Source organism: Lissotriton helveticus, chromosome 3_1, assembly GCF_964261635.1.
Source record: "Lissotriton helveticus chromosome 3_1, aLisHel1.1, whole genome shotgun sequence".
NCBI lineage: Eukaryota > Metazoa > Chordata > Amphibia > Caudata > Salamandridae > Lissotriton > Lissotriton helveticus.
In genome coordinates, this window is record NC_136061.1 from 1,273,725,306 (window position 1) to 1,273,741,969 (window position 16,664).

The window sequence follows — 16,664 nt, forward strand, 5'->3', positions numbered from 1 at the left end:
CCCTAAATGGAGGGTCCGGAGGCTCAGAAGACAAGCAAAGGGCAGGAGGAGGAAACCATCCACAGAGTGTCAGGGATTACCCACTTTAGAGAAGAGCACCCCAGGACTGACCCTGGAGAGGCCACTTCTGATCAGTAAGTGGTACGTGAGCTGTCTCAAAGGCATGAAACAGGAGACCTGTGCTGGGCACACCCCTATATGGCACAGCCAGAATGTCTCTCTCTTAAGGGGGCTATCTATCTGCCCAGGAAGTTCTGACCTGCCAGGCACATGTTCAGTCTCGGGGTACAGACCTTGAGCTATGGAGTCAATGGTAGAAGCAAGAATGGCGGAGGTTTCGACCGGAAGTTGAAACCCCCACTCGGAGAATCCTAAGAGGCCAAAAGGACTTCAACAGTAAGTGGATGGCTCCTTACCAGCCCCTCGGCTGGAAGTGAGGCTCACTGAAGGCCCTCTATTGGAGCCCTCATCTGACAGTGGATGGCCAGGTTCCTGATACAAACAGCTATTAGTGACCTCTGTTGATTGTAATCCTTTTTGGAAGAGCTTACCATCAGTGGGGGACAGAAGTCTGACCTACGGGACAGAATGTCCCACATCACCTTGTTGGCCCTGGTGGTACTGTCTGCCTACTGGTATGCATCTGTGAGCAAACTATGGTTAGTCGCCTTGCAGGTGGGGTTTGCAGGTGAAGAGAAGAGTTCCCCATTGACAAGGTTAAGGTAAGTTGTTGACAGAGGGGTACAGATAGGTTCAGGACAAACTGAACAAAGACTGTGACTGCAGAAGCCGTCCACATTCCATTTCCTGAGCAGGGAAGTCCATCAAGCGTTCAATTAGTCCCCCCAGCTCTTGGCTGGGGGCGACCTATGTGGGTAGATTTTTCAACTTTTAACTGACACTGTATTTTTGCTTGCTTTAGAACTCTGCACTTTACTCCTACTAGACAGTAGTACATTGCCTGTGCTCCCCCTTTAACCATGGGTAAATTGGCTTATTTCTGATTGCCACTTTTGAGTTGCCTGTAAATCTCCAGTATATGGAGTCAAAAGTCACCCAGGACCTGGACATTAAATGCCACTAGTGGACTGCAGAATATCAGAAGAGAATTGGATTACCTGCTGGTAACCTGGGAGGACCCCTGTAGGACTGAGCCTGCTTCTTGTACTCAGGACAAACAAGTGGACTCCGAGGGTAAGGTAGCTGACCTTCTGTGTGACTACAGGGAGTGTCAAAGCCCAGCTCACCTGAGTTTCTGTTCAGTTCTGATGGAGGTTGAAGACAGTCCGACCCCACCCTGAAACTGCTTGTTCCAGCAAACTAGTTTTAGACAGTGCACTAACAACCAGAAGCTCAAGGGAAGGGGAGAAGTGGATAAAATAAAAAAAGAGAGACAACACCATTCTTGCGTTTCCACTGTTGAAGTGCTGCTAAAATCTGCGGCCCTCTCTGAATTCTGTAGAAACTGGTGCCTAATGAAACATAAACAAAGAACAGGTAAGTGCAACCTATTCCTAAATGTGTTCCTGACTATCCCTTTATCTATTAGAAATTCTCTTCTAAAAGTACCTCTTGGATCCTGGTCTCTAGCTTCCAGGTTTGGAATGTGTTACTGTTCTGGGATGTGCTTTCTATTACCGTAAAGCTTCTATAAAATTAAATGAATACCATTATCAGAATTACCAATATCAAACATTCACCTTAATATAACTAAAGCCTAAATTCTTAATAGCAAACTCACTTTTCACACATTTCCAGAATTTTTATAAAACGAATACTTTACTTTTACATCAAAATACAGCAGGTAATTTGTGCAAGTCCTTGATTTACTGTTTGCCTTGCTGTCAATGGTTTCCACTGTTCGATTCTTAAAAGTTCCATGTAAAACAATGTTTATTTCACAAAGTTCCACAAAGTTTTCTTGTAACAAAGGGTTTGAATCACAATGTTCGTGGAAGGTATCTTGTTCCAAATTGTTTATACACGAATCCAGAAATCGATGTCAAAGTTCTTTCAGGTAATAAAAAGTTTTGCAGTTACTTGTTGCTGGAAAGGGATACTGATCAGTCTAACCTTGTCCTCTTTCTCTTTTGCAGGTCGATTGTATTGGACAGGAGAGGGGCTGAGGCAAGGAGGAGCCGGAAACTGGAAAAAGGAAGAGCCAGCAGCCGCGCCCGTTTAAGCCGATGAAGGTCTGTAGAGAGCAGGAGTGCCAGCACCGAAGGATCTGTTCTAAGGTAACTGGGAGGTAGACGAGCACAAGCACTGGGTGAGGCTCGGGAGCTGCCTTTTATAGACAGGGCTGGGTGTGGTTCGAAGAGCTGGGTGTGGTTCGAAGAGCTGGGAGTGGCTCGAAACCCTTGGCGTGGTTCTCACAAGCTGCACATGTTCTTGAAAGGCGTGCAGAGCTTCAGTTATTATGCAAATGAGTTGAATTAACACATGGCCTAGGGAGGGGTGCTCTAAAGAAGCCTTGGTAAAAGCAAGGTCCAATGTGTAAACAAGACAGCAATGTCCAAACTTGTGAGTACATTGAGCAACATACACAGAAGCCTAAGGGGGGGGCTGAGATAACAAGAAAGGCTTTCAATCGTATGTTTAAAAGAGAGCTATTACAGAGACCACTAGTGCAATGAGAGGGGACATGCTCTTTGCTGTGCACAAACCCTAACAGTCGCCCCCCTCAAAGGCTCTCCTACTGGACGGGGTTTCCCTGGATTTTTTAGATAAAACCGTCTAATCAACCGTGGGGCTTGTACATAGGACGCTGGTTCCCATGAATTCTCAGTTTCGTCATATCCTTTCTATTCTACTAAATAAAACGAACGTCCATGAATTCTTTTTGCGTCTTTTATGTATTCTTTGTACTTTAATAAATGCTTCCTGGCCTTGTCTTGTATGTCACCTAAGCTCGTTAGTCTATCCGTTACTGTAGGCAACAGGGAATCTTCTAACAAAATGGGTATAGCTCTTGGATGATACCCCTGCATGAATTAGAATGGTGAGCAAAGTAGAGCTGCATGCTCAGTATAATTATAAACAAACTCCGCTACAGGGAGAGCTTCCAACTATTCACTAGAATAATCAGCCAATAAACAACGTAGCGTTTGAAGTAAGGTTTGGTTCAGTCGTTCAGTTTGTCCATCTGTGTCTGGATGGAAAGCAGTGGATAATGCCACATCTATTTTCAGTTTTTCACATAAATTTTTCCAAAATCTAGAGTTGAACTGGCTACCTCGGTCTGACACCACTTTGCTTGGCAAACCATGTAAACGCACAATTTCTCTTATAAAAATATCGGCAAATTCTGCCCCAGTTGGCAATTTCCGTAATGGTACAAAATGTGCCATTTTAGATAAAAAATCCACTATCACTAACACTGTTGTGAAGGATTTTACTGGTGGTAAACCTACAATAAAGTCTACACTCACAGTGTGCCAAGGTTGTTTGGGTGATGGCATTGGTATTAACAAGCCGTCAGGGGCCTTATGAGAAGATTTATGTCTTGCACAAATTGGACAGGTAGTGACAAATTGCTTAATGTCCTTACTCATATTGTCCCACCAAAAGTGTTTTCGCACATTTTCCAGGGTTTTTACCCAGCCAGGATGACCTGCCAACGGTGAGGCGTGATGCCAAATTATCACCTGTGTTTGTAATTCTGTGGTGGGCACTAACAGCAAGTTGTCGTGATACAATAAACCTTGTTGTATTGTGTTATGGGAATCCTTTAACCAATCTTGAGGTGCTATTTGCATGTGTGCATTATAGAGATCTGTGATTAAATCCTTCTGTTGTACTGGTGCCAAAGGTTTTTGGGGATGAATAAGGAGTTCTCCTATTTTGTCTTGTTTCATGTCTGAGGTATGTCTGTATCTAGATAACACATCAGATTGAATTTGTTGTGCACCTGGTCTGTAGGTTATAACGAAGTCAAATGTACTAAAAAATTTTAACCAGCGCATCTGACGTGGTGTTAGTGCTTTAAGTGATCCAAAAAATTGTAGGTTCTTATGGTCAGAAAAGATGCTAACAGGGTACTTGGCTCCCATTAAATGGTGCCTCCATTCAGAAAAGGCTACTTTGATAGCTAATAGTTCTCTTTCAGCCACAGTGTAATTTTGTTCAGCTGGTAGTAATTTTTTGGAATAGAAGGCTATAGGATGTAATTGGCCATCTACTGCATCTCGTTGAGAGAGAACTCCTCCTAAAGCTACTTGTGAAGCATCCGCTTCAACAAAAAATGGCAAGTCAGGATCAGGATGTTTCAGAATTGGGGCTGAAGTGAACTTTTGTTTCAGGAGTTGAAAGGCGTGTGCCGCCTCATCAGTCCAAAGAAATCGTTGACCTTTCCGCAACAAGGTGGTTATTGGGGCCGCAATGTCTGCAAAATGAGAAATAAACCTCCTATAAAAATTGGCGAAACCCAGAAATTTCTGAACATCTTTTACAGATGATGGGTCTGGCCAATCAGTAATAGCACTGATTTTCTTTACATCCATAGTTATTTCTTGAGGTGACAGGCAGTATCCTAAAAAGTCCACCTTGCTGACATTAAAAGTACACTTTTAATAATAATAATAATCCACATTTGTATAGCGCACAATCACCCGTAGGGTCTCTAGGCGCTGGGGGCCGTCGGGAAGATTAAGCAAGCTATTGCCCAGAGTCGCATGGTGCTGGGCTAACCTGCCGCCGGAGCCGGGGATCGAACCCTGATCCCCAGATTCCAGCGTCAGTCGCCCTGGCCGCGGCGCCACACCTCTCCCACTTTTCTAATTTAGCAAAAAGATGATTTTCTTTTAACTTTGATAATACTGCACGAACATGTTGGGTATGTTCTTCCGGGTTCTTAGAGTAAATGAGGATGTCGTCTATGTATACTATGACACAAACGTCCAGGAATTCGTGTAGGACCTCATTTATAAAGAATTGAAAGGCCGCAGGGGCATTACACAACCCAAAGGGCATTACTGTGCACTCAAATAGACCAAACTTTGTCTTGAAAGCTGTTTTCCACTCATCCCCCTCTTTTATTCGGACCAGGTGGTAAGCTCCCCGCAGATCTAGTTTAGTGTATACAATAGAATGTCTTAATTGATCCAACAACACAGGTATTAGAGGAAGAGGATATTTATTTTTTATTGTAGCCTTATTTAGTCCTCTATAGTCGATACACGCGTGCAGGGATTTATCCGGCTTCGGGATAAAAAAGAGTGGAGATGACACCGGAGATGTGGAATGTTGGATGAACCCAGACTGTAGTAGGTCGTCTAGGTAGGTTCTTAAATATTTGGTGTCTTCGTCAGTCAAAGCATATACTCTGTTATTAGGTAAAGGGGCCACTGGGATAAGATCTATACGGCAGTCATAAGACCAATGTGGGGGCAGCACACTAGCCTTCACTGGATCAAAGACATCTTTAAAGTCAGAATATTCAGGAGGGAGACTTGGTTTGTCTTGTGTAACACTAGCACAGTGCATTACTGTGCTCTGTTCTGTACCTGCTTCTTGATAGCAATTGGTTCTACAGAAAGAGGAATCCAAAGTAACTGTTCTATTCACCCAATCAATTTTTGGGTTATGAGTTGTTAACCAGGGTACCCCGAGAATCAAGCCAAAATTAGGGGTATCTATCAGATCAAAGCTAATCACCTCTGTGTGCCCGTTTTGACAGACCATAACAAGTGGACTTGTTTGTTTTGTGATTAATCCAGAGGTCAATTCTGACCCATCCACTGCACATACTGCTTCTGGACAACGCTTTAGGCACATAGGAAGACCTAATGTTTCAGCTAACTTATTATCCACAAAATTTCCTGTCGCTCCTGAGTCCAGTAGGACAGGGAGAGAATGTCTAACTTGGGTAGTAACAATTAAAAAGATCTGAATTATGAAATGTCTAGGTATGTGCAAACACAGAATTTAAAAACAACCTTCACTAAAAGATGTGTTATTAAATTCTGAGTTCAGGGATATCATTCACTTATGGCCCATCTTGTTCCTATGGGAAGATAGGCTGGTATCCATTGGGACCAGCCTCCCCCATGTTACTCTATGGAGCAAGATAGCCTTACAGCAGTGAGCACACAAAATGGCTGCCGCTCACTACCAGAGCATGTGACCTGCACTAGTACATGCTCTACCTTATCTATACACTGCACCCTGCTCAGGGGGGTACCTTGAGCCTTCCATAGGGGTGACTGATGTGCACAGACAGGGAAGGGTTAGGCCCAGCCAGTGGGGACACTGGCCAGGCGGACATGGCAGTCACTGACTGCACACAGGCCCTGCGCTGGCAGGCCTGAGTCACCATCTTAGGGCTACTCATGTGGGTGGTGCAATCTGCGCTGCAGGCCCACTAGTAGCATCTGTCATCACCAGCCCTGGCACACACAGTGCACTTTACTAGGGACTTCATGGTGATACAAATATGCCAATCAGGTATACCCAATCAATATGACAATTTACAGAGGGAGCACTTACACTCTGGCATTGATCAGCAGTGGCAGAGTATCCAAAGCATCTAAACCAGCAAAAACGAAATCCAGCACAGCATCAAAAATACATGAGTCAGAGGCAAAAAGATGGGGGGAAAACCACGCCAAACGTGTCAGGTCTAACACGTGTCCCCTCCAGCTGAAAGTGGGGAGAACTATCCAACCTCTTGGGATTCCTCATCACTAAGGCGGAAGAATCTGGACAGACCATCAGCATTGGCGTGTTCTGTACCAGGGCGGTGCTCCACCGTAAAGTCCATCCCCTGTAGGGAAATGGACCACCTCAACAGTTTTGGATTCTCACCCCTCATCTGCATTAACCATCTGAGGGGCCTGTGGTCGGTCTGAACACGGAAGTGAGTCCCAAACAGGTAGGGCCTCAGTTTCTTCAGAGCCCAGACCACAGCGAAAGCTTCTCTTTCAATGGCACTCCATCTCTGTTCCCTGGGGAGTAGCCTCCTGCTAATGAAAGCCACTGGTTGGTCTCCGCCCTCATCATTGATTTGTGAGAGTACTGCTCCCACGCCTTGCTCTGAAGCATCAGTTTGCACAATGAACTCACTGGAAAAGTCAGGCGCCTTAAGCACCAGTGCTGTGCACATGGCAGCTTTGAGGGTGTCAAAAGCAGTTTGACAGGCCTCAGTCCAATTCAATTTCCTGGCCTGATTTCAAGATGCCAGCTCTGTCAAAGGGGCCACAATGGTGCCATAACCTTTGACAAATCGTCTGTAATACCCGGTGAGACCTAGAAAGGCTCTCACATCAGTCTGAGTCTTGGGGGGCTCCCAAGCCAGAATGGTATCAATCTTTGCCAGTAGGGGCGCCACCTGGCCGCTCCCCACCTGGTGTCCCAAGTACACCACAGATCCCTGCCCTATCTGGCATTTACTGGCCTTGATAGTGAGGCCTGCCTTCTGCAGAGCCTTCAACACTTCAGAGAGGTGGTGCAGGTGTTCCTCCCAAGTGGAACTGAACACAGCAATGTCATCCAGGTAGGCTGCGCTGAATTGCTCCAGCCCCGCCAGTACCTGGTGGACCAATCTCTGAAATGTGGCAGGGGCATTGTTCAACCCAAAGGGCATGACACGGAACTGGAAGCGCCCCTCTGGCGTTGAAAATGCTGACCTCTCCTTGGCCCCCTCAGTTAAGGCAATCTGCCAGTACCCTGAAGTCAAATCAAAAGTGCTCAGGTACTGGGCAGCTCCCAACCAATCCACCAGCTCATCAGCTCTGGGGATGGGGTGCGCGTCAGTCTTGGTGACCACATTGAGCCCACGGTAGTCCACGCAGAACCGAAGTTCTGGGGTGCCACCGGGGGTAGCAGCTTTCTTAGGCACTAAGACCACTGGGCTAGCCCAGGGGCTGCTGGAGGGCTCAATAACCCCTAGTGCCAACATCTTGGAAACTTCTTCCTTGATGCTAGCTCTGACCTTGTCAGCCACCCTGTAAAACTTCTGTTTCACAGGTAGGCTGTCTCCAGTGTCCACATCGTGGACGCACCATTTGGTGACACCTGGGGTCAGGGAGAACAGGGGGGCGAACTGACCCAAGACTTGGCGACAGTCCTTTTGCTGCTCTGGGGTCAGGGTGGGCGAGAGGTCCACACCATCCACTGACCCATCTTGCTCCTTGACTGCCAGGAGGTCAGGGAGAGGATCACTATCCTCCTCCCCTCCAGCATCTGTAGCCATGAGCATAGTCACTTCTGACCTCTCAAAGTGGGGTTTGAGGCGGTTCACATGTAGCACTCTCAGGGGCTGCCTGAGAGTCTTCAGGTTAACCAAGTAGGTAACCTCGCTCTTGCGCTCCACCACCTCATATGGCCCAGACCACTTGTCACGGAGCGCACAAGGCTCCACTGGCGCCATCACCCACACTTTCTGACCAGGGTGGAACTCAACCAGAGAAGTGTTCTGGTCATACCATCTCTTCATTTCCTCCTGGCTAGCCTCCAGGTTCTCTTGAGCGAGCTTCCTGAAGCGCTTGGTCTGGTTGCGAATGGCCAGCACATAGCTGAACACATCCTGAGGGGTTTTCCCACGGGATTTCTCCCACCCCTCCTTCACCAGAGTGAGAGGCCCTCTGACAGGGTGGCCATACAGCAACTCAAAGGGACTGAACCCTAAGGATTTCTGAGGCACCTCCCTGTAGGCAAACAACAGGCATGGTAACAAGACGTCCCATTTCCGCCTCATGGGCTCTTCCAGGCCCATAATCATGCCCTTCAATGTGCGGTTGAATCTTTCAACCAACCCATTTCCTTGAGGGTGGTAAGGAGTGGTGAATTTGTATGTCACCCCACACTCCTCCCACAGGGACTTCATATACCTAGAAATGAAGTTTGTCCCCCTGTTGAGACCACCTCTCTGGGGAACCCCACATGGGAAAAGATTCCCATCAAGGCACGGCCCACCACTGGGGCTGTGACTGTCCTGAGCGGGATGGCTTCCGGGTACCGAGTGGCATGGTCCACCAAGACCAGGATAAACCTGTTGCCTAGGGCTGTCTTGGGGTCCAGGGGCCCCACGATGTCAATGCCCACCCGCTCAAAAGGGGTACTCACCACAGGAAAGGGTTGGAGGGGTGCCACGCACTTCCCTTCGCTCTTGCCACTGGCCTGACAAGTTTGGCAAGACTTACAAAAGGCAGAGACGTGCTTCTTCATCGGGGGCCAGTAGAAATGGGTGACAAGTCTGTGATAGGTCTTGTCTTGCCCCAGATGTCTTGCGAGAGGCACGTCATGAGCCAGACCCAGTAGGAAGTTCCTGAAGCGCTCGGGTACTACCAGCACACGGGCTGCACCGGGCTCAGCGAATTTAGACTCACTATAAAGTAAGTCATCCTCCCAGTAGATCAAATGCTCCTTGGACCCCAGGCCTGCTGCCTGGTCTGCAGCCTGCTGCCGCACACCAATGAGAGAAGGGCACTCCTTCTGAGCCTGGCAGAATTCCTCCCTGGAGGGACCAGCTCAGGCAATTCCCCCAGTTCGGCCACCTGCTCCCCTGTAGGTTCCAGGGCATCCCCCTCAGGGTCTGCTTCCTCCTGGACCGTGGGAACGGTGGGGGCTGGTTTCCCGCGCCCTTTACCCCTTCCTCTCTTGGCAGGTCCCTGGGCCATTGTTCCAGGCTCCAGCTCTGCTAATCCGCCCTCTCTGGCTGTCATTGCACGGGTGGACACACAGATCCACGCAGGCAAACCCAACATTTCCAAGTGAGTCCTGTGCTCCACCTCTTTCCATAAAGAGCTCTCCAGGTCATTACCTAATAGACAATCTACAGGCAAGGCATCACTTACAACAACCTCCAAAATACCGGAGACTCCTCCCCCTTCAAATGAAACATTTGCCACTGGGCAGAAGCGCACTGAACTGTCAGCTGCCACCACAGGTCGGAGTACCTTGGGAACAATTTGCTCTTCAGACACCCACCGACACCTGACAGATGTCATGCTGGCCCCTGTGTCTCTCAGAGCCTCTATTTCCTGTCCATTGATGGTCACCTTCTGCCCGTATTTCTTAGTGTTTTGGGGCAGCAAGGTTTCCTGGGCCATCTCTTGGTCTCCTAAAGAGACAAGGGTCATCACTGCTAACCCTTCCTCCCCACTGGAAATCAAATCCCCTCCCAAAACTACACTGGCTAACGCCGGAGCGGGAGCACCAGTGGGTGCTGAGTTCTTCTTTGGACATTTGGGGGCAATGTGCCCCACCTCCCCACATGAAAAGCAAGTAGGCGGGGGCCTGTTGTCCTGTTTGTCCTTATGGGGCCGGGACTTCTTAGACTTGGGGGGTTGAGATTCCTTCTCCTGGGAACTACTTTGGGGCCCTTTAGAAGACTCCTTTTGATTACCCATGTCCCCCCACTCTTCTGCTGGGGACCCTGTCCACCTTTGGCTGGTGTACTTACCACCCCCTTGTGGACCCTGGTGCTAGTCCAGCGGTCCGCCTCTTTAGCAAGCTCACTGGGATCAGTTAACTTGCTATCTAAAAGATGCTGGCGCAGCTCTGGAACACATAAACTACTTAAGTGCTCCCAACTAATCAAGTGACACAACCCCACGTAATCAGTAACTTTGCTGCCCTTTATCCAACCTTCCAGTGCACGCGTGTACATACTCACACACTCCACCCAAGTACTTGAATCAAGCTTCTTGAAGTTCCTAAACTTCTGGCGGTACTGTTCTGGAGTGAGCCCATACCTGAGGCACAAAGTCTCCTTCATAGCGGGGTAGGATAAAGTACCTGCTGCTTCTAAGGGTGCTAAGACATCCCTCCCAGAGGCCTCAGAATGCTTCCACAATCCTGCCCCCCAACTCTTCTCAGGCACTTCATTCATCTTTAAGGCAAGTTCATACGATCTAAACCACGCATAAATATCCTCACCCCTCTGATAATTCTGTACCAGATATTTTGGTATGTATACTTTACCCGCCTGTACTGGTTGTGCGCTGCCACCATTAGAACTGGACTCCACCTTTTTGGATTTAATGTCCAGCTCCCTCATGCTCAACTCATGAGCCAATTGGAGTTTCTTCTCCTCCAAAGCGAGAGCATTTCTTCTCTCCTCCGCCTCTTTCTCAGTTTCAAGGCGCAGTCTCCTCTCTTCTGCTTGGGTTTTGAGTTTAAAAAGCTCAATCTCATGGGCCCTAGCTCTCTGATTATCCTCCAGCTCCTCTGGAGAAATAATCCTACTGGAGTGGTTGCTGCCAGCCTTAGACGCTGACCTCCTTACTGGCAAATCACTGGATACAAAAGCATTCTCCTGTGTGCCTCCCTCTCCAATAACAACTTCTGGATCACCATGTTTGGCCTCCCACCAGGCCCTCAGAGCTTTCCGTAGCTCTTCCTTATTTGCGCTGCCCTTCGCTGGGCATCCAAGCTGTTTGCAGAATTGCTTCAGTTGCTCCTTACTGTAGCTGAACAACTCCTGAATTTCAAATTCAAGTTCCAATTCTACTCTCACACTTGCCGCTTTCTGAGACATGATGCTTCCTAACTTTTTCCAACAAAAAGGGTTTCACCAAAAAGAAAAAATCTTGCGCAACCTGTGCTGCTAAACTAGACTAGTGATGTACAAGAAATCACTGTAGGTCAAGTGCAATTATTAGTTCAAGATCCGCACCGCTGTCCAACAATGTTAGATCTGGGGGTCTCTAATTGGCAGAGGTAAGTACCTTAGACCAAGTAGGGACCCTTGCTTCTAGTCAGGGTGAAGGAATACACACAGTAGACAACCTCCGCTCTCCCTCTAGGTAGCTTGGCGCGAGCAGGCAGGCTTATCCCCAAGGCAATGTGTATAATAATTGCACCTAACACAACAATAATCCCCAATCCACCACAAACTGAGACCACACAGGTAAGTATATTTTATAAAAATATAACTTTATCTAGTTGCAGGCAGTAAAAAGCAGTAATACACGATAATCACTTCTTCAGGTAAAGGTTGTACTTAATCTTAATGGTTGCATGTATGTAGGAAGTCTCTTAATAAAAGATAGTCTCAAGTCTCTTGTCTCAGTATTAAAAATAATACCTTGAACTCATCTCACATCAGCTCTATAAAAATGAGCAAAATCAAGAAATGCCAGCGTGTAGTTTAACTGTTAAAATCAGCCCCTCACTCTATTTGGCCCACACTACGCGAGCGCGGCTCACCACTAGCGCTGGGTGCACCGTGCCGATGAGATTCGTCGTGTTCCAGCTCCAGGCGCTCTCATCACGCCCCACCGTGACTCTCGCGCCTTCGCGGTAGCAAGGTAGGCTTCCCCTTGGTCCCGGCCGGTCCCGGCAGCCCTCCGCCCGCTCTCTGGTCTTCGGGGAGCGGCGGGGAGCTGACGCGGCGCTTCAGCGCTGGGACTCCGGCCAGGAACAGAGCGCGGCACTTCGGAGATTACCCCGGCGAGGACGGGGTCGAACGGCTGACTCGGCTTCCGGCTCCTCGCTGGGGTAGCTTCAGGCACCACTCCTCGGCGACTTCACGACTGCGGCCTAATCCGGTCGCGGCCCTCTGGTCGAGCCTCCAGCAGCACCCGGGAGTCAGCCAATGGCAGTGCGGCTCCCGGGACAGGCCTTCAGGGACGATCCGATCTTCAGCCAATCACGGCTCGGCAACGGCAATGACGCTGCGCCGCACGGGCCTATCCCGTCGCGGCGTCAGTGAGGGGGCTCGGCTCCTTCAGCGAAGGGGAGCGCGGCGGCTCCGATCTTAGCCGCGGCAGCCTTCGCGCCGAACGGCAACTTCTGGGGGGTATTCCTGGCCCCGGGCAGCGGCGGTGAACAGGCGGCAGATGGTTTTTGAGGGCGCTGGTCACGAATAGACCGCTCTCTCGCCTCACAACCACTTTGGAGCGGATTTCACGAGGGGAGGCACCACAGACCTCCGACCCTCGTTAGGAATGTGCCGATGAGCACACCGATTTCCCTCCACGCTCGCAGTTGAGCACCACACGCTCCAGGTCCAAAACAGCACGATGTTTCAGCAGTTCTTGGCAAAGCTTTAGGAACCTTTAACCCTGGGTTCCCAACAGGAGGCCAGCTCTTCTCAGGCCCTTGGAGATTCAGTGAAGACACAGCACACAGCAAAGTCTTGGTAGATCAAGCAGGTAGGGTCACAGCACACAGCAAAGTCCCTTTCTCCTCCTCAGCTTTCAGTTGCAACAACAGAACAGGTCAGCCCTTAGAGCACACAGCAAGGCAATCTTCCTTCAGTTCTCCAGCAGTCCTTCTTCCAGCAGAGGTTCCTTCTTGATTGTAGAATCTGATTATCTGTAGTCAGGGGTCCTTCTCTAATACCCCAAAAAGTCTTTGAAGTCCTTTGAAGTCTTTGTGCAAGTGGGCCCTGAGCCCGGTCTAAACCAGTTCTGGGTGTAGCTGAGGCACTGGGGGTTTCCTGGCTTCCTTCTTCCTCTCAGTGTCAGGGACAGAGGTGACAGTCGCCCAGCAGGGGGGTGGAGCCAGCTTTGTGGTCAGGCAGGCACAGCCCTGTCACTATCAGGTGTGATCTCCTCCCACTTCCCTGGCAGCAGATGCTGCCTTTCATCCACGGGCTGACTCAGACAATCCCCTGGGGGCTCTGCAGCCCCTGTCACACTCAGGCCAGACAGTCAATCCACAAACAGGCCCAGGCACACAGAAAGGTTAGACAAGAGAACAGCCACTTTCTAATAGTACTATTCTCAAGCACAGGATTTAAAAACAACCTTCACTAAAAGATGTGTTATTAAATTCTGAGTTCAGGGATATCATTCACTTATGTCCAATCTTGTTCCTATGGGAAGATAGGCTGGTATCCATTGGGACCAGCCTCCCCCATGTTACTCTATGGAGCAAGATAGCCTTACAGCAGTGAGCACACAAAATGGCTGCCGCTCACTACCAGATCATGTGACCTGCACTAGTACATGCTCTACCTTATCTATACACTGCACCCTGCTCAGGGGGGTACCTTGAGCCTTCCATAGGGGTGACTGATGTGCACAGACAGGGAAGGGTTAGGCCCAGCCAGGGGGGACACTGGCCAGGCGGACATGGCAGTCACTGACTGCAGACAGGCCCTGCGCTGGCAGGCCTGAGTCACCATTTTAGGGCTACTCATGTGGGTGGCGCAATCTGCGCTGCAGGCCCACTAGTAGCATCTGTCATCACCAGCCCTGGCACACACAGTGCACTCTACTAGGGACTTCATGGTGATACAAATATGCCAATCAGGTATACCCAATCAATATGACAATTTACAGAGGGAGCACTTACACTCTGGCACTGATCAGCAGTGGCAAAGTGTCCAAAGCATCTAAACCAGCAAAAACGAAATCCAGCACAGCATCAAAAATACATGAGTCAGAGGCAAAAAGATGGGGGAAAAACCACGCCAAAGGTGTCAGGTCTAACAGTGCGGTACCATGAAGGCAGCAGAATTAGAGGTTTGATTAAGATGTTTTCTCGAACAAGTAACCTCCCGGCTTGTCGAGCTTAATCGTTTCCCGATTCAGTTGAGGTTGAGGAAACAGCATCCTTTCGTGAAGTTTTAGGTTTCACTGGACATTCTCTGGCAAAGTGACCTGCCTTGCCACAATATAAACATAATTGAAGTTTTCTCCTTCTTTCTTTTTCCACTGATGTGAGTGGACTTCTGAGTGTCCCTATTTGCATAGGCTCAGGTTCAGGGAGTTTATTATCTGTGTCTTTCTTCTCGTGTCTAATAAAAGTTAACCGTGATTCCAGTTTGGATTTATCTCCCTTTCTTTCTCCTAGTCTGTGTTCCAATTTCACAACTAAATCTACAAAGTCAGAATAGTCTTCTGGCAAATAGACGATATGAGCCAGCGCGTCTTTTAACTCGTCTCTCAAACCTTTATAAAAAAGAGAGACACGCTTTTCTTCTGGCCACTGTGTCTCGGTGAGTAAACGATTAAAACTAGTGAGATAGGTCAATAAATCCTTGTTACCTTGTTTAAGATTTAAAAGCTCATTATCACTTGCCTGCATGAAAGTGTGTTTTGCAAAAAGGCTGGTCATAGTACGTTTAAATTGGTTCCAATTATGAAGGATGGGATCATCTCTATCCACGAAAGGAATTGACCAATTGGCTGCTGTGCCACCCAAATGAGACAAGACGAATGCCACTTTCGTAGCATCAGTAGGGAACTGTTGTGGCTTACAAACGAAGTGTAATTGACATTGATTGATAAAAACATGGAATTTGTTACTATCTCCATGAAAACGTTCAGGTGCTGCTAAAGGCACAGCATTAGGAACATTAACAGTAACCTCAACTGGGGGAGGCAAAGTTGTATGTTTTGATCGCGCCCCTGTCTCTGAGGAGGTTTTAAACAAAGGCGTAAAAGCTGTGTTCCACTGAGATCCCCTAGGTTTATACCTGCTTACATCCTGTTTTAAAGAGGTGTTCTCCATCTTTAATTTCTCTATTTCCTCTTGCATATGTTGCAAGATGCCAGACACTGATTCATTATGGGCCAAGTCCTCATTTAGGACCTGCGCCATATCCGTGGCGCCCATGCCCTCTATTTCTTCCCCGGCATTCATCGTCCAACAGAACTGAATATTTTAAGGCTTGTGCTTCTGTCAAAGCCCAGCTCACCTGAGTTTCTGTTCAGTTCTGATGGAGGTTGAAGACAGTCCGACCCCACCCTGAAACTGCTTGTTCCAGCACACTAGTTTTAGACAGTGCACTAAGAACCAGAAGCTCAAGGGAAGGGGGGAAGTGGATAAAATAAAAAAAGAGAGACAACACCGTTCCTGCGTTTCCAATGTTGAAGTGCTGCTAAAATCTGCGTCCCTCTCTGAATTCTGTAGAAACTGGTGCCTATTGAAATATAAACAAAAAACAGGTAAGTGCAACCTATTCCTAAATGTGTTCCTGACTATCCCTTTATCTATTAGAAATTCTCTTCTAAAAGTACCTCTTGGATCCTGGTCTCTAGCTTCCAGGTTTGGAATGTGTTACTGTTCTGGGATGTGCTTTCTATTACCGTAAAGCTTCTATAAAATTAAACGAATACCATTATCAGAATTACCAATATCAAACATTCACCTTAATATAACTAAAGCCTAAATTCTTAATAGCAAACTCACTTTTCACACATTTCCAGAATTTTTATAAAATGAATACTGTACTTTTACATCAAAATACAGCAGGTAATTTGTGCAAGTCCTTGATTTACTGTTTGCCTTGCTGTCAATGGTTTCCACTGTTCCATTCTTAAAAGTTCCATGTAAAACAATGTTTATTTCACAAAGTTCCACAAAGTTTTCTTGTAACAAAGGGTTTGAATCACAATGTTCGTGGAAGGTATCTTGTTCCAAATTGTTTATACACGAATCCAGAAATCGATGTCAAAGTTCTTTCAGGTAATAAAATGTTTTGCAGTTACTTGTTGCTGGAAAGGGATACTGATCAGTCTAACCATGTCCTCTTTCTCTTTTGCAGGTCGTTTGTATTGGACAGGAGAGGGGCTGAGGCAAGGAGGAGCCGGAAACCGGAAGAAGGAAGAGCCAGCAGCCGCGCCCGTTGAAGCCGATGAAGGTCTGTAGAGAGCAGGAGTGCCAGCGCCGAAGGATCTGTTCTCAGGTAAGCAGGAGTTAGACGAGCACAAGCACTGGGTGAGGCTCGGGGGCTACCTTTTATAGACAGGGCTGGGTGTGGTTCGAAG

The 16,664-nt window shown here is 48.0% G+C and overlaps 1 long non-coding RNA gene across 3 annotated transcripts in view; it reads left to right on the forward strand.

Moving 5' to 3' along the window:
* The window catches only part of LOC144824941 (uncharacterized), a 498,402-nt gene that overhangs the window by 59,494 nt on the left and 422,244 nt on the right, over nucleotides 1–16,664 (forward strand). For all 3 annotated transcript variants that reach the window (XR_013609197.1, XR_013609195.1, XR_013609196.1), the window contains exons 3-4: nucleotides 2,097–2,237; nucleotides 16,442–16,582. This is a non-coding gene — a long non-coding RNA (uncharacterized LOC144824941). The remainder of the gene's footprint in view (nucleotides 1–2,096; nucleotides 2,238–16,441; nucleotides 16,583–16,664) is intronic.